This window comes from Lytechinus variegatus, chromosome 5 (assembly GCF_018143015.1).
Source record: "Lytechinus variegatus isolate NC3 chromosome 5, Lvar_3.0, whole genome shotgun sequence".
In the NCBI taxonomy this organism is placed as follows: domain Eukaryota; kingdom Metazoa; phylum Echinodermata; class Echinoidea; order Temnopleuroida; family Toxopneustidae; genus Lytechinus; species Lytechinus variegatus.
The window spans coordinates 38,680,690-38,700,027 of NC_054744.1; the positions used below are offsets into that span (position 1 = coordinate 38,680,690).

Here is a 19,338-nt window from a genome sequence, read left to right on the forward strand (position 1 = left end):
ATCTAGTACATGTAACTGATTAGCCATGATATCTGGTGGTAAGCCATCAAGGGCTGCTTGCCAGGACTTCGGGAATACCTCCCATCGATTTTTTACGAAGAACTCCTACGTAATGATAAAGAACATCAACATCATTATTTAATCAGTAATAGGCGATGGTGAAGACTGTCAAGTGCCAGTTTTCATGGGGGGGGGGGAACTTTGCCATGGAATCTTTCAACTTGGGTCCCATTTTTATATTAAAAAAAAAAAAAAAAAACGTTTTAAAAAAATCCCTAAATACATGTGGTATCCCAAATCCTGTGCCCCATGTATTTTCTCAATGAAGAAGAGGGTCCACTTTTCATGATGAATCCCTACACATAGGTACCCTTTTATTCTCAAAAGATGAGTTAGGGCAGGTTCAGGGTCCAGACTCCAGACCTCACACCACTGTAAAAAAGAAAAGATATGAGCATTCACCCTCCTTAGCTCTCAAAAATTTGTTTCTCAAAACATGTTACTCCGTTTCAAACTCGATATAAAATGGAAATTACCTTTAGAAAATGTACATGTACACAGCATAAAATATGAATTCGGTTTTGCAAAGGTAAAATTCAATGAATTATTCACATTAAAAGTAACAAGTGGAATGTCTCTGGCCGTCTCACCTGCATCACGCGATTCAACATAGCAGCAGTGCAGACTTTGAAAACTACTATAACTCGCACAAGATGTTCAGTGATAATTGGTTACTCTTATTTCTACGTTTTATGAACTAGACCAATACACTTTACAGAGATAGGATGGTAATTCTACGAATGTGGCCAAAGTTCAATGACCTCACATGACCTTTGACCTTGATCATGTGACCTGAAACTTGCACAGGATATTCAGTGATACTTGATTACTCTTATGTCCAAGTTTCAAAAGTCAGATCAATAAACTGGCAAAGTTATGATGGTAATTCAACAGATACCCCCATTATTGCCAAAGTTCATTGACCTTTGACCTTGGTCATGTGACCTAAAATGCGCACAGGATGTTCAGTGATACTTGATTACTCTTATTTCCAAGTTTTATGAACTAGACCAACATACTTTTAAAGTTATGATGGTAATTCAACAAATACCCCCAATTCGGCCAAAGTTCATTGACCCTAAATGACCTTTGACCTTGATCATGTGACCTGAAAATTGCACAGGATGTTCAGTGATACTTGATTACTATTATGTCCAAGTTTCATGAATCAGATCCAAAAACTTTTAAAGTTTTGATTGTAATTCAACAGATACCCCCAAATCTGCCAAAGTTCATTGACCCTAAATGAACTTTGACCTTGGTCATGTGACATGAAACTCTAACAGGATGTTCAGTAATACTTGATTAACCTTACGGCCAAGTTTCATGAACTAGGTCCATATACTTTCTAAGTTATAATGTCATTTCAAAAACTTAACCTTAGGTTAAGATTTGATGTTGACGCCGCCGCCGTCGCCGTCGGAAAAGCGGTGCCTACATGTATAGTCTCACTCTGCTATGCAGGTGAGACAAAAACCAAAACAGATTTTACATTTTGATATAGGTAAATAGAAAATCAATGTCCCTAAACTTACTCTGATTACTTTGAGCCCCTTTGAGCGGACTCTGATATGGGAGGATGATTGTTTGTTTAGGGTCTATTTTGTATGAGCATGGTGTCTAACCTTCTTATAACAGTGCCCTCCCCCTCCCCCCCTTCCCCCTCCACATCAAAGAAATCTGCATTGGCAGTAGTGTGCCCTCCCTGTCCTAATAAAGAAATCAGAAGATAACCTACTACAACATGAGAGTTGATGAGTTCTTGGTATTCTTCAATAATTGTGTGAAGCTGCCTTGCATATATTCTGAGCTGTGACACTGTGTCACTTGAACAGACAACCTGAGTTGGCATTCTACGGATCTGCGAGAAAAAAACACATTAATCATAAAAAATAGTAAAAAGGTAAATCTCTGCCATGATAGATATAAGATTTGTTTTAATGGTCCAAATCCACCCTACAATAAATCAATTCTAGAATAAAAAGAGAAAAATCTAACAAGCATTACAACTTCATTTATATTAGAGGAAATCTGGAAGTTTGAAATTGTTGAACATGTATATTTTATATATTTGTTTGGTTTTCCCTCCTACAAAGTTGGCTCATCATCTAGCACACAGAGTGAGAGCCTATGCCCATAGGCTCAATGTATTATTGGGGTGGTTGATTTTTAATGATTCTTACAGTATATTGCTTAGAAATTACATCAAAGTGGTGTTGATTACATTCTGATTATTTTCAAGAATGATATCAACCATAGATCTGCTCATTCATCAATGATCATAACCTTGTTCTCTGTTACTAGTCCCTGTGTAGTGAATATTTGGCTTATTTTCTTTGTTCTTGGGGACAAATGCTTGATTTTGTTTTTTCTGTCAGTTTCCAATACAGCTATTCACTACATAACTTGGCTCTTAGGAAAATTGAATTCTTCTTTGCATCAATTTTCTTTTCTACATTAAAAATAGAGATTGAAAAAATACAATTTTCTTACAATTTTACTGCCAATAGAGGGCGTAATTAAAAATATTCAAAAAATTCAAGTTTTTGAGTGCTATGGTGAATACAAATGTGATTTCCAAGTTACTCATGAAGAATAAATTGCAACGTACTGTATGACAATTAGTATTTTTTGGTCACAATGTGATATTTTAATGAAATTGTTAATTGTGTGATGTGGATATGCATCTACCGTAATCATTTTACATGTAGATTCTCCACAGGCAGGGTGGTTGCAGTGAACAAGTGCATACAGTAGTCTCCATACAGTTGAAATATATTTTTCATTAGTAATGTGGGGATAATTTTTGTATTCACCAGCGTGCTCAAAAACTTGATTTTTTTGCATATTTTTGTGCAGGCCCTCTATAGGTGGAAAATATAATTTCAAGAAAATTTTCAATCTCTATTCCTAATTACAAAAAATAATTTAGACTTTGATTAATTAAAAACCAAGTTATATGATGAATAGTGAATAGTTGTATTGGAAACTGACTGGTGTCATAAAATTAAGCATTTGTCCCTCAAAACAAGAGAAAATAAGAGAAACATTGCCAACCTTACCATACACAGAATAGTAACAGAGAACAAAGTTATACATGTAAATAATATAACCTTGTTCACTGAATGAGTTCATAGGCTGCATACATGTAGACCCTTATTTTGATGAAAAATGTTGTATTAATAGTAGAAGTCAAGAATTTATTGGGGGGATAAAGCCTAATCAATTAGGTTCCCTTGTAAGAATGACTTTAGCTTTATATGAAGGTGTAAATTAGTGCAGCCACCATTAGGGGGCTTACAGTGCAAAATCCCCCCGACAGGGCTCATCGATTTTTGTCTTTATTTCATGAAAGAAATATAAAAAGAACTGTACCAAAACAAAGATTATTATTCCCTTTTGGCCTGAAATGTACATGTACCAAAAAACGGGGAAAAAAAAACTTAAAAGGGGAAAAAACAGTGGCTTACTTCGGCTGTCGCACACTCCCACTTCCCTGGTTGATCCGAACTTAAAGGACAAGTCCACCCCAACAAAAACTTGATTTGATTAAAAAGAGAAAAATTCAACAAGCATAACACTGAAAATTTCATCAAAATCGGATGTAAAATAAGAAAGTTATGGGATTTTAAAGTTTTGCTTCATTTCACAAAAAAGTTATATGCACATCTCGGTCGGTATGCAAATGAGGAACTGATGACATCACTCACTCACTATTTCTTTTGTATTTTATTATATGAAATATGAAATATTTTGATTTTCTCGTCATTGTCATGTGAAATGAGGTTTCATTCCTCCCTGAACATGTGGAATTCTATTATTTTAACAGTTTGTGCTTCAGGCAAGGAGGTCCTAATCGTCAAATTCGTAAAAATTGAAAAATTGCATAATTCAAGCAATAAAACAACAAAAGAAATAGTGAGTGAGTGACATCATCGACTCTCTCATTTGGATGTAACTGGCTCGTTCATATAACTATTTTGTTAAAAATAAGCGAAACTTTGAAATGTCATAACTTTCTTATTTTACATCCGATTTTGATGACATTTTCAGCATTGTGCTTGTCTGAATTTTCTCTATTAATTCAAATCAACATTTTTCTGAAGTGGACTTGACCTTTAATACATAAACATATATATGGCCATTGAGTCCCTGTACAGATCGAGCTAGAACTTCGGTCTCTGTATTTGGTGAGTGGAGCCAACGGAGTTCAGCAGAACAACCAACATAACAGAGACCGAAGCTTTTGGTCTACATCTGATGTTGATTAAAGGTCAAGTCCACCTCAGAAAAATATTAATTTTAATCAATAGAGAAAAATCGGACAAGCAATATGCTGAAAATTACATCAAAATCGATTTCACAAAATAGTTATATGCACAATATAGTCACATGTAAATGAGTGAATCAATGATGTCTCTCACTATTTCTTTTGTTTTTTGTTTGAATTATACATTTCATTTTTTAAAGATTTGACAATAAGGACAAACTTGACTGACCCATAAAATGTTAAACAATGGTAATTCCACATGTTTATGGAGAAATAAAACATTGTTGCACAGGACCATGGGGATTGGGGAGAAAATTAGAATGTCATATCTCCTATGATAAAATAAAAAAAGAAATAATGAGTGAGTGATTTCATCAGTTCTCTCATTTGCATACTGAACAGGATGTGCATAGAACAGTTTTGTGAAATTAAGCGAAACTTAACCCTTAACGTGCCATGAACACATTTCTGTGCATCCACTGGAGTGCCACAAACACGTTTTCGTGCAATGCCTATTGCATTTGAATGATTCCATTATTCAGTTCAGCTTATGGTCAAGAGGTTTAACATTGTCTCAGGAGTGATTCCCTTTTCGTTATAAATAAAACAATTATATAGACTCTTTGAACAAACAAGTAGAATGCCTCTGGCCGTCTCACCTGCATCACGCGTTTCAATATAGCAGCAGTGCTGACTTTGAATACTACTCTAACTCGCACAAGATGTTCAGTGATACATGGTTACTCTTATGTCCACTTTTTTATGAACTAGACCAATAAACTTACAGAGATATGATGGTTATTCAACAAAAAACCCCAACATGGCCAAAGTTCATTGACCTTTGACCTTGATCATGTGACCTGAAACTCGAACAGGATGTTCAGTGATACTTGATTACTCTTATGTACAAGTTTCATGAATCAGATCCATAAACTTTCAAAGTTATGATGTTAATTCAACAGATACACCCAATTCGGCCAAAGTTCATTGACCTTTGACCTTGGTCATGTGACCTGAAACGCGCATAGGATGTTCAGTGATACTTGATTACTCTAATGTCCAAGTTTAATGAACTAGACCAATAAACTTTCAAAGTCATGATGGTAATTCAACAGATACCCCCGATTCGGCAAAAGTTCATTGACCCTAAATGACCTTTGACCTTAATCATGAGACCTGAAACTTGCACAAAATTTTCAGTGATGCTTGATTACTATTGTGTCCAAGTTTCATGAATCAGATCCATAAACTTTCAAAGTTATGATGGGAATTCAACAGATATCCCCAATTCGGCCAAAGTTCATTGACCCTAAATGACCTTTGACCTTGGTCATGTAACGTGAAACTCATGTAGGATGTTCAGTGATACTTGATTAACCTAATGTCCAAGTTTCATGAACTAGGTCCATATATTTTCTAAGTTATGATGACATTTCAAAAACTTAACCTCAGGTTAAGATTTCGATGTTGATTCCTCCAACATGGTCTAAGTTCATTGACCCTAAATGACCTTTGACCTTGGTCATGTGACATGAAACTCTAAAAGGATGTTCAGTAATACTTGATTAACCTTATGGCCAAGTTTTATTAACTAGGTCCATATACTTTCTAAGTTATGACGTCATTTCAAAAACTTAACCTCAGGTTAAGATTTGATGTTGACGCCGCCGCCGCTGCCGCCGTCGGAAAAGCGGCGCCTATAGTCTCACTTTGCTTCGCAGGTGAGACAAAAATGGCACTTGCTGATTTATAGTGAATGGCACATCGATAAGGGATTTTAGTTGTCATCCACACACAAAACAAATGGGCTTCTGACCTCACTCATGTCAGTGAGACAAAATTTTGGGTGGAAAAATTAAGCTTTTATTCTTTTGCAAAGCAAGTCTCTAATATGGGAGATTGTCTCCCATATTGCCATGGAGAGTCTCCCATTTTGGTAGTGCACCTCTACTGTTTTACATCCGATTTTGATGAAATTTTCAGCATTATGCTTGTTGGATTTTTCTCTTTTTATTCAAATCAACTTTTTGTTGGGGTGGACTTGTCGGCAAATTGGGAACCAGTTCCTAATTTACATGTACACGGGACACTTTTTTCACGACAAGACATGAAATTGATTTCTTTGCTGTCTTTTCTCTACTCGCTAAAATGGGAATCAGCGCGTACAACTCTATAGAAAAATCCCCATAGAGTGGTAACACTGGTTCCCATTTTGGCGAGTAGACTAGTATTAGTAAAACTAGTTTACTCGCTGAAATGGAAACCAGCGCGTACAACTGTACAACTCTGGAAAACTCCCCATAGAGTTGTACACACTGGTTCCCATTTACTAGTTTAATCTACTCACCAAAGTGGTAACCAGCATGGAAAATTCTCAACAGAGTTGTACACGCTGGTTCCCATTTCACTTTCAGCGAGTAGATAAAGACAGATTACAAGTGATATTTTGACTTTTGACTTTCTGAAATAAATCTAATTATAATAACCTGTCTTTATGTAAGACAGATTACTAGATCTAGTGATATTTTGACTTTCTGAAATAAATCTAATTAGGCCTACAAGTATATAGGCTATAAATTATACTCGTGAAAATGGGAACCAGCATGTATAATATTGGAGAATTTTCTTAGATGGTTCACATTTTGAAGAGGTAAGTCATGAAAGTTAAAGAGAGATTACCAATGAGATTTATTTCGTCAGTGATGATTCTAAAGAAATAAATTTCACGAGTAAACTTAGAATATTAGGTTTAGATCTAGACCAAAAGCTTCGGTCTCTGTTTTGTTGGTTGTTCAGCTGAACTCACCAAATGCAGAGACCGAAGTTCTAGCGCGATCTGTACAGGGGACTCAATGGCCATATGTTTATGTACTTAAGATCGGATAAAACGGGGAAGTGAATTTGCGCGACAGCCGAGGTAAGTCACTGTTTTTGTTCCTTTTAACTTCATTTTTTCTCCGTTTTTTGGCAATTAATGCCAAGAGGGAATAGGATAATAAATTTTCATTTTTTTCGCGTTAATTTTCAAAATTTTTATTCATTAAAGACAAAAATTGAAGAGCCCCGACGGGGGGATTTTGCATTGCAAGTCCCCTAATGGTGGCTGCACAATAGCGAGCCGTCTGTGTACACGTATGTTCACGGCCTCAAATCAGTGGAGCGCGCCATTGAAAGGCCTTCTCGCTTAGCCTTATTGTTAGTGACGTTCGTGAGCATCACTTTTTTACTCTCTTAAATGTCTGCGACATTAAAATCATATAAAAACAATGGAATCGTTAAATTTTAGTGAGGCTATGAATGTTTATCATTTACGTTGACTATCAGTGTACCAACATATACCAAATTTACAAGCAAGTGTGGGTGAGACTTCGAAATTCGAATTATCAGTCATTTCGATGCAATCCCAAAATTGATGAAAATATAACAGAACTTTGATATAACATTGCAAAATCCTTATTTTTGAATCCCCTTAAATTTTCCTTTTCTTTAAAAGCATCTTAGTACATTTTTTAGAATTTTTCATAAATAATAACGCTGGTGGATTTTGTATTCCAGTTTTTTTAGTGAAAAGACAGGCATTTGAAATCAGGTAAATTTTTGTTATATTTTCAAAAGAAAATTGTTAGATTCGAACAACTTACTAATAGTTCTCCGAAAGAAGGGTTTTATTCTATTTTTTGTGTGTGAATGATACATGACGATAAATTTTACGAGTATATCAATGCATGCTGGACAACTTTTTCCATGATAAGTTTCGTAATTGAGAGAAAAATCAAGTTCATTCCTAGCACGCGAGCCGCAGAATGATAAATTTTAGCGTACGCACACAGGCTGATCGCCGTGTCTGCGGGGACGGATATCTAGTTCCATACTGGTGTAAGGTGATATTTTCTACGTACCTTTTCCCCTTGTAATGATCACTTTGCACTTTAGTGCTTAATTTCGACACTTAATCTGTGAAAATTGATGGTTTAACGATTTTGGAAAATGCTCGGAATAAACCTGACACATGAATGATTACATTTTCGAGAATTATTATTTCTTTCCTGAATTACCAAAAGGCAAATTTAGGTCAAGATTGTATATTATGTAACATACTCACATTGACTGTATACATAGCGCATATTTATTACAATTACATATACATGTATATGTGTGTGGGGGGTGTCTATAATTATCTTAATTGGTCAATTCCAGCCAAATGTTGCATTTTTCCATTTTCAAAAATTTCTTTTCTGAGCAATTTTGTTTATTCTGTTTCAAAGTATACAGTTTAAGGTTTACAAAAACACAATTATATTTACTATACCCTCATTCATTCATAAAATACACAGTGTGCACTCTGTTGCACTTTGGTACTAAGATTTCATAGAAATTGTACAACTTTGACCCATCCCTGGCTCCTGGCATGCAAAGGGTGCTGACGAAAAATTATACTGTCCATGTGACTTCCAAGCAGTAATTTACCATTAGCTGTATTGTTTTACATGCTGCAGTGAAACGGTGAGGCACAAAATACATTTCAATGTATGTTTGTTTGATGTCCCATAAGTCACAGTTTTAAGCATTAAGTTTTCCTCATGTGCTGCCATTGACTCCTGCAGACAAGTATTGGACTTTTTTATCTACCACATTACATGCTTGCTTCAACAAATTAAGCTGCATCTGTATTGGACTTGAAATAGCTATTCTGGGGGGACATACATTTAAGTCCCATAAGTCACATGTCCCATAAGTCACACATACAGTTCGTAAACCATGCCACCTTAAAGCTGTCCATGACATCAAAGAGTGAGATGAGAATGCTTAAAAGCTGGAGAACAGTATGCTGACTGTCAGAAAAAACAGTCAGAATATCATAGGCAGTGCATGGAACAAAAAAAAAGTTTGGATTGTGTGCCCATCCCCCCAAAAAGGAGAAAACTGAATATGATCGCTAAAATGCAAAGCTTGAGTACAGATGAATTGGGTTTGTTTCACCCCAGCTTTTATTCATTTTTTAAGGTCCAGATCACTCTCTTGGTTTTCTTGTCTCCTTGGGGTATGCATCTACTGTTTGACATATGATGTGAACTTGGTATATAGTTCCATGGAAACTAAACTTATTGCAATGTCCCATCAGTCACAAATTTTGTAGTTGAGCGATCCTATGGATCCTGTCGAAATAAGAGCAACAGTCCTCAGATGCATAAGGCTACCATGAGCAGAGATATTAAAAGGGTACATACAGCACTCCTTACCAGCCCCTGTGAATGCCAAAAAGTTGTTCAGAAGCTTGCAATCAAGTTTTCTTAGAATCATTCCTGCCTCCTGCCAATAGAAAGTAACATGCGCAATTTGCAGAGTACCGAAGTGTGACGTCACAATGTCATGACATCGAATCGGCCGGTTCTAATCTGAGTCGCAGCTGCATGATCGTCAATACCTATTTGTATTTGCAAAAAAAATGGTGATGTGTGTTGTCCCTGGTTGTTACCATAATTCTGAAAGTTGTAAAAGGGCACTGGTTCATAAAGCTAATCGTAACTTAAGAGTGACTTTAAGAACGACCGGTGATCCTTGTGGTAAATGTCATCATAAATTGGCAATGTTTTAGCATACAAGAAAGGATCACCAGTCATTCTTAAAGTTGTTCCTAACTTACAAACAGCTTTATGAAACGGCCCCCCTGGTTATTTTGTTTAGAACCAGGCCGCCACGCCGCCATGACACCATGGCAGCTGACATCATCGCTTCGGTACTCTATAAATGGTGATGTCCTTTATACAGGCATTGTCAATTTCTATGAAAGAGATGACATAACAATCCAAGCAGCTGGCAAAAAAAAGAATTTGTGATAGGGTGCACCCCATGATATATTATTTAACTAACTTTTTTGTATGGCCTAAAGTGTATATTTAATGAATCTTGATGTACCCTTTGCCAAATTGTGTCCCATAGGTTTCAAAATTGGCAATTTTTGGCGGCCATCTTGGCGGTTATCTTGGATTTTTCATGAAAATCAGTTATTTTAATATTTTTTTGCAGAGACAATGGTAAAATCTTCCATGTAAATGAATACACTTTTTACAAGTATACATGTAGTTTAGATAGAATATTTTTTTTAAAGAATTTATGCCAAAATTTTCATGTTTTTTGTCAAAAATTTGCATGTGCACTGATTTCTATTTGTTTTATTATAAACATCAACAACTAATGAAAAATATCAGCTTTCGACATGACAGAGAATACATGTATATTAACAAGAATATTGATATACTTCATGGCAGCATTAATGTCTTAATTTGCTTACATACAATACACTGAAAAGGTAATTTTCTTACCATTCTGTATGAGACAGATAGAGAAAAGCAACATTTATTTGTCCATCTGTAACAAATATGTCCTATCATTTTGTCCCATCAGTCACAATGGAAAGTGTGTACATTCTTATTCTAATTGTTCATTTTTCATCTGTTTGCTAGATATTTATGATTGTAATTGTTTACTGATTATTTTGTACTTAATTGATTACAGTTCTTAAAGCTTGCTGACAAGTTAGGAAGTATTTTTTTTTTTTTTTTTGGGGGGGTTAATGTTCCCTTTATATTCATGAAGTGCATGAAAAGATGTTTCTGCCCTTTGTTGAATGTATTTCTGACACAATGGCATGAATTATTAAAGGTGTCATGTTATTAGGGAATATTTCTTCATGCTGAAATTAAGTTTGACTTAAAAAGTTATTGAGAGGAAATGTAAATACCATGAAATGAGATAGGGTCCCATCAGTCACATTCACTTGTCCCATAAGTCACACACGATTGCACACAACTACTGAAACAAATGAAATGAATCTAGTCCAATTCAAGTACTGTTTGTGAGCACTATCACTGGTGAATCTCCAAGTCCAAATTTAAAAACATTGTCATAAAACTGAGATAGATATGGCACTTTGAACAAAAGAGCTCAATTTGTGTGGTCCATCGATGTCCCATAAGTCACAATGACACTTCTGAAGATATAGCACCCTATGAAACCAAGCTGCAAGCATACATTTTTGTATGTAGTAAGTTTCAGTATTCTTCTTAGAGATTAACAAAGTAAATCCATGTTTGTGCAGCTACTATTTCAGATATGTACTTTAGTTATGTGGAAAAAACTATCAAATGTCCCATAAGTCACAATGGAATTGACCAATTGTCATGTAAATAGAATCATATTGTATGCAAAAATCATGATGGGTGTCATAGTCTGAGTTTTCTTTGTGTAAAACAAACAAAATACTGCATGAACATGTCATTGTATGCAATGGCAATTTCAATCAGTTTATAATTTTCTTTTGTTTAGTCAGCGTTTAGTCTTCAATGTGCATAATTAGTTTGCAAGCGGTGTTTATACCGAAGAGCTCATTCCGGCACATAGACTGAAATTCGATATGATACTTTATTAATAACTGTTATCCATTTTTAAAAACAATATTTATTTACTGCAGCCAACGAGTTCCTGACACAATTTACTTCTTTGACTATAAACTACATTATGAATGTCCCCGGAACGGTCTTAAGATAAAAAAAAGAATTACCTTTTTTTTCGCAAATGAATATACTTTACTAGTTGTAGCTGTAAAATTACTTTGTCTTAATCCTTTCCTCTTAATTTATCATTTTAGTATTTCATTTACATAACCTAAAGAATAAATGAATAAATGAATAGATGAATAAATGAAATTAATCAATTAACAAATAAAAGTCAGTAATCTTTAATAGAATAGTTTGCATACTTGCCAACCATTCCGATTTTGGCGGAATCATCCCGATTTTTTATTGCCAATTCCACATTACGAATATCAACTCCATAATTCTGATTTTCATTAATTTTTACATTGATAATATTGAAAAACGGCTGGAGCGAAGGTTAGACCATTCTGAAGCTTGCGGACACCTGGATATATCGCGATATTCCAAATAGCATTATTTTTCCACTAACTGAACACACTCTTGTACGTAGTTTTTCACTTTGCCTATCTCACATCGCGCGCACATTGCAGAAGCGCATGCAAACACAGCTAGAGCGACAACACATGCAAATACAATGCATGCTGTGACGTCGCGAGCGCGAGTATACCTCGCTGCTAACCCAGGGAGCTTCGGCCTGTGCCGGATTACCGACGGGCCGGAGCTCCGTGGGTTACTGCGCTGCAAGTGCATACATGTGCAAACGTAAGATCCAGCTCAACGATCGTCGGATTAATGGCCAAAGGATATAGTTTTCCGTGAAAATTTGAACTTGAAGCCAAAATTACAAATTTAGTGTGTGGAAACTGGATACCATCGCCAATGCGTCGTTTGGATTGTGAATGTGAGTTGTGACTGTGATTCCGATCGTTATACAGACCCGGGGGGACCACTTACATTGGCGAGTGGATACCATGCGCGACCACAAAAACACGTAAAAAGGATGTCTTTTTCACGATAGGGCACTTTACGTACGTAACGTGATAAGGGTGTCAAAAACACAAAAATAATGAAAAAAGGGTATCTATTTCGCTAGGAAAATTACATGTTTAGGGTCGAATATGCGGGGATGATAAAACAAAATTAAAATGTTTTATACAGGATGTCTTTTTTGCCCTAAAACTTCGTGTTTAGAGTCCGATTTGCGTGAGGTGTAGAAGGTGGGGTCGTACTAAACCAAATAAGGTAAAACCGACGACCGAAGGACCCGTAACAATAAAACATTCCTGTACTTGTTTAGGGGTTCATTTCAGGGAATATTACCAATAAGAGTATCGTTTTGTTTCCAATACTTGTTAAGGGTAGGGTTTCACACGCCAATACTTGTTAAGGGGTGCATTTTCAGAAAATGGACATTACGTGTTTAGGGTGCTTTTCGAGACCCCATGGTCGCGCATGGTATCCACTCGTGATGGAAGTGGCCCCCCCCCCCCCCGGGTATACAGCTCTCACAGTGACTGAGTACCGGTACCGAGCCCAGTCGCGGCCCGCCCGCTTCCCGGGTCGGAGCTCCCTGGGTTAGTGAGTACCGTACCGGTGCATTTGCAATTGCATAATAAGTTCATGTGTAAGTTACATATGCATTTAGACTGTTAGTCTGTTTTCGTGAAATAAAGTCAAAATTATTTAGAAATACAAGGAGTATTCTGAGAAATATCCAGTTATTATTGTAATGGAAATACATGTTTTTGAAGTAAAAAAATATGGTACAATTTCATGAAATGAATCCTGTTGATTTTCCCGTTTCATATTTCATTACTTTGGGACAAAATTAAGATATTTTTCTTCTTTGTGGACAGGTAAAAGGCACTTCAAAAGTGAAGGAAAGCCCCCCACTTCATGTTCTAAATTCCCAAAAATTTCTTACCGTGGCAGGGGGTACCCCCACACCCTTCCCGCGCAAAATGTCACACGCTCGTTACTCTGCGTGAAAAATGGATTCCACTTTTTTTTCTTCTTAAGTTGGCAAGTATGAGTTTGAATATTTCCAGTGGGGTCCTCAACACGTATAGAATTGTAATCATAAAAGATAAAATCTGTTTACACTATAAAAAACAATAGGAATTACTATCAAAGTCAAATAAGATCTTTAGATGGTATACAAAAAATATAGGCCTATTTAACAAAAAAGAGAAAGGAGAAGAAATTAGAAGTTATAATGTTGTCTCAGGCGGATCGGGAGAAGTGGGTGTTCCTTTCCCCCTCTCTTTTATATAAATCGTGTGAGTTAATATATCTCAATATTAATTCTATATCAAACTACTTAAAATCCCCATTTCATGACAACACAAAAATCGGCTTGCGATTTGCGCTCGCATTGACTGTTGAAAATATATTAACTCGTGCATCAAAATTACAAAAATGCTTTTAACGTTCAGTTTTCAAGCCATAATATTGAAAGATTTTCGCGGTCTCATTAGGCTTATTTCATAATAGATAGGATGTCACTTTAATAATCACTATGTAATTTTTTCAGAATGGAATATTGATAAGTTCTAAATTTTGTGCTTAGGAAAGTAAAGTAGTGCTGATCTGGACTTCATCTTAACTTCTAATTTATTCTTTGTTCACCCTATTTTCAGTTTAATAATTTTAGTTTAATTAAACGAGAGCTTAGGAGATTGAAATGTACAGGAGAGCATAGGACTGAGTTTATGATTTTACAAGAGTACAAACGGTCATGTTACAATATTGAAACATATCAGCTTATTTCAAACTGTGATCCATATCCACCTATAACAATTTTCCTACAAAGTGCTTTGAATACAGAGCTTTATTGTCCCTTTTACAGATCGGAATATCAAATATTTTAATCCCTTTTTGATAAGATAAATACATATATTAAAATTGTCTGTTTGCGCTTCGCGCTGGCAGTATATTATTTACTTGGTCGATACACATTTACGATCACAAGCATTGCCCAGAATATTTAGATTTTAGGACAAATACTTGGAAAAAAAATAGCTCGCTCTTTGCACTTGCACTATTTAAATAAGGCTTATGAGAAATGACTATTGTAAGACTACCCCTTCAAGATACAAACAAAAATCAACTTCAAGCGGCCGATCAGAAAAATTTGGCTGAAAAAATATCGCCCCCCCCATCGGCAAAGGCTGGATCCGCCCTTGTCTATTGACAGCTCTTGACGGGCCGGGAGGGGGGGGGGTGGTAGGATGGGGGGTCGGGTGTCCGGACACTTTATCTTTTTGAAGCCTTCTTTTTTGTCTGTGGATTACATTAAAAATAGGAATTCATTACTTGTAATAATTATCTATTTTAACAGTAGGGGCGCACGGCCAATATGGGAGACTCTCTCCAATAAGGGAGACAATCTCCCATATTGGAGACTTGCTTTGCAAAAGAACAAAAGAAACAACACCAACAAAAGTATGATTTTTTCCACCCAAACTTTTGTCCCACCGAGGTCAGAAGCCCATTTGTTTTGTGTGTGGATGACAACAAAAATCCTTATAAAAACAAAAGTAGACGGTGAATTTTTAAAGTAGACGGTGAAAAGGGGTAATATTTCATGAGGAATCTGCTTATCACATTTTTATTTGCCGCCAAGGTAATCCTTTTTAAGCAAATGTAAACAAAGAAAATTGGTCTCCAAAACTGGAGACTGTCTCTGAAATTGGATACCAAAATTCTTTATGAAAGTCTCTGATATTGGAGATAATCTCTCTCATGGGAGACAGTCTCCAATATTGGCCGTGCGCCTCTACTGTTTGTTCTTTATAAGATTTCCTAACATTTTGTACTAAAAACTGATGAAACTTCGCTTGTAAATTTTTCCAAATGACAATCTAAAATTGATCGTCCGGACACACAACCCGTCCGGATACACAACAACTGGGTATACCCTTAAATATTTTTGTTGAATTCAGCTCAATATATTGCTTTGACCCAGCCACCCCCTTCACATGCACGTTTGATATATCCCTGTCTACTAACAGCTCTTTATGGAGGGGGGGGCACCAATTTTTTTTTATTTCCAGCTCAATACTTGTATATTACTCTCAGTCACCCCTCTCCACGATCAGATGATAACGCCACTTGACGTACATGATTTCAATTGCCATATAGCCCTAAGATCCACTGACTATTTCAGTATTCATCTAGCTTACACTTAAAAAAAAAACTGGAGAGTTGTGAAACTAAACACAAATATACAATAAAATAACAACAAAATGACAAACAATAGAAAGGAAATATCAAAAAAATTGAGAACTTGGTAGAATAAAGAGAATAAAATGTTGAAATTTTTTACCCCCGTCCCCCACACTCGTTCTATTACGTACTATTAGACAATGATATGAAATTAGGCTGATCTGCCTTTATTTGTGCACGATGTTCTTAACTAAAGTCATGATATGACCATTGACATATGGGTTATAAATTTTCATAGTTTGATCACACCATATCCATTTTAAATTCCTGGAAATTCCAGCAACAATACATGTTGTCATGAGTACGACACACATTTTCTTATCACAACACCAACGTTGAAACTGTGCAAAGGCCTTTAATGGCGAACTCTGCTGGGTTGATACATAGCCTATGGCCTGGGTGATGAACATACGTGTATGACCACTCATTCAATGAACAAGGTTATGATATAAGTGTACGACGAGAAATAAAAAAAATGTTTAAAAACTCCTCGAAACAGACGCTGCCAGCTGTCTGATCTAGATTTCCATTATCATCTTGTTCGTGATTTATTTAGTGAATCTATTTTGTAATAATTTTTTGTCAACATTGTGAAAGTGGTCTTGAAGCGCAGGGAAATGCGGGGTAGATATAAATTTTTTTAATTCAGATCAGCGGAATCGTCGATGTCACTCAGTCGTCTCAGACGATAAATTATTATCCCCAGGCCCAGGCCACACGATTACGAATAGACGGGACTATCGACTAAAGGTGAATTGAAACTAAAGGGCTAATTCGCTAACGCGCCGTTAGAACTGTTCAGTTTTGTTGATATATACGGTACTGCCTTCTACTATAATTAAAGGTGACCTGTGCACACTCGTCCTACAAACAGCTAAAATACACAGTGTTCAATCTAACAAGCAAAATTTAAAATCTTGTATAAACTCACTTGTTCACTGCTACCACCCTGCCTGTGGGAATCTACAGGTAGGACTATGGTATGCCAATGTTGTACAGAGCACACACTTTAAAAAATCATTAGAATATCACTTTTGTGACCAAAATTACTAATTTCCATACAGTTGCAATTTATTTTTCATTAGTAACTTGGGATTAATTTTTGTATTCACCAGAGCGCTCAAAAATTTTAATTTGGGGCATATTTTATATGGCAAGAAAATTTTCATTTTTTGATCTCTATTTTTAATTAAGAAAAAAATAATTTAAAAAATCAAATTTAAATAAGAGTCAATTTATATGAATAATAGGTGTAATGGAGACTGTCAGTGTAAAAAAAAATCAAGCATTTGCCCCAAAGAAAAAGAGGAATGTTTCGGACAGGTCGACTGTCCGTCTTCAGGAGACTCCTGAAGACGTACATGTACAGTCAACCTGTCCGAAACGTTGAGTATCTCTACTACTCATCATCTCTACTCGCCGACTCAAGCCAGCATCTCATCAGCTCTATGTGTGTACGGACGATCAATTTTAGAAAGTCATTTGCAAAAATTTACAAGTGAAGTTTCATCAATTTTTAGTACAAAATGTTAGGAAATATTGTAGAGAACAAAATAGAAGATGATTACATCTATTGAATTCATATTTTTAGTGTAATCCAAAGACAAAAAAGAAGGCTTCAAAATTATAAAGTGTCCGGACACCCGACCCCCCATCCTACTACTCAAGCTGTTCTCACTCAACATTCCTTCTGGTAATTTACAGTCTTTTTCAGGACTATTTCAAGAAAGAATACTCTACTATCAAATCTCCACTTTGTCGCCTATCCATTTCTTCTCTTCTTCTATCCACTGTTTCTATAACACTCCACATGGTGTACCGTAAACCACATCAGCAATATAATTATGTACGCATATGGCGGCCATCTTGGAAAATGGACGGTATTTGTATTGTGTAACGGGCCTCTCCCTGATTCAAACTAGGATTTTAAGTTTACCTAATTTTATATTAAGAATCAACTCGAGTCCCTCTATATCTCTACTTCTATTTACCTTTTTATCTTGTCTGTCTCCCTCTCTCTTTCTCTTCCTGCTCACTCGAGTAATTCACTATTGTGCTATACCAGTTTCACTTTGTAAGTTATATTTTCAAGGTAACCAAATTGAGATTCTGATTATCTTTATGTCTGGAGTATGAACACGAACTATGGTCTGGATTGTGTGTATAATTTTATTCAGCCGTGTTTGCTTAGTGCAAAAAAGGCTTGGTTTTGGAAACACTGTATGAACACTCTTATATGTAAACAAAGCGGACGCGGAACGACGCGCCGTTCCGGTTCACATAATCTAACTATAAATCGTAAAAAAATACTTCAAAAAGAATTATTATAAAATATATGTGCCTATGATAAATGTATAGTATCAGAAATGAGAACAAATTACTTACCTTCATTATGCTATCCCTCACTTGTGATTACTTAAGAAGTCGAAATAGTTGAATTTACACTTCTTTTGCCGTTAACTTAGGATCGGATTGTTAGTTCAAACAGCGCACGCGCAAACTAAGAAAGATGACTACGGATCCTCATATTGTTCTTTAAATAATTGTTTATTATAATTAAATGTCTTTACAAATAAGAGATTGAAATAAAAATGTCTTATTACATTGTATAAAATAATAATGCAAACTTTTGCTATGTTTTTATTACTATAGCAGTTACAATTTTTGTATAAATAAGCATTTTAATTGGATTTTGTAACTTTCGAGGTCCGTTGGTTCTATAGGCGCGCCGCTCTCCTGTACAGCATCGCACTGCGGCTACGCGCATAGGCTTTCCCCCACGTACGCATTGAGCGCATATATAGAAGTGAATTTTCATAATTCGGGGCAGACTAGTTTCTGACACGGCCCCAACTACTTAAACTGGCCAACGTACCTTTGTACACAACTCAACTCAAACTAGCCAGACGGAACTCTTGTTACTTTATTGCCTAAACAAATTAGGTAATTAACTAATTCCCAAGTACTTTTTAACAACTAAGAATATACCCGAATAAATCATTCGAATATTGAACTATTGATTAATCACCAACAACGATATTTATTATCAAGTTTATTTGAAATATAGAAATATTAGTCCCCTATCTTAAAGAATTAATAAAGAATGAAATACATGTATTAGAGTTGATTAATGATAATACATAAATCTGAAATAACAATTTGTAACAGTGGCGAAATAATTGTTTGATGTACAGAATGATGAATTATTAAAATTATAATTTTTGTTTTTCTTGTTGAACCTGAAATCTTGTCTCCAAACCATTGTGTCTTCTTTTCTTAAGTGTTCCATTGCCTGTAATTCTAAAATCATATACTTTGATTGAAACGAACAAAAATAATTTATCA

The 19,338-nt window shown here is 35.7% G+C and overlaps 1 long non-coding RNA gene across 1 annotated transcript; it reads right to left on the reverse strand.

The window, feature by feature from the left end:
• Positions 1-18: 18 nt before the first annotated feature.
• LOC121416101 lies at positions 19-16,960 on the reverse strand. Its single transcript, XR_005970099.1, has 3 exons — positions 16,925-16,960; positions 1,799-1,921; positions 19-105 (listed from the first exon to the last, which is right to left on the reverse strand). It is a non-coding gene; the product is annotated as an uncharacterized LOC121416101 (long non-coding RNA).
• Positions 16,961-19,338: the final 2,378 nt, after the last annotated feature.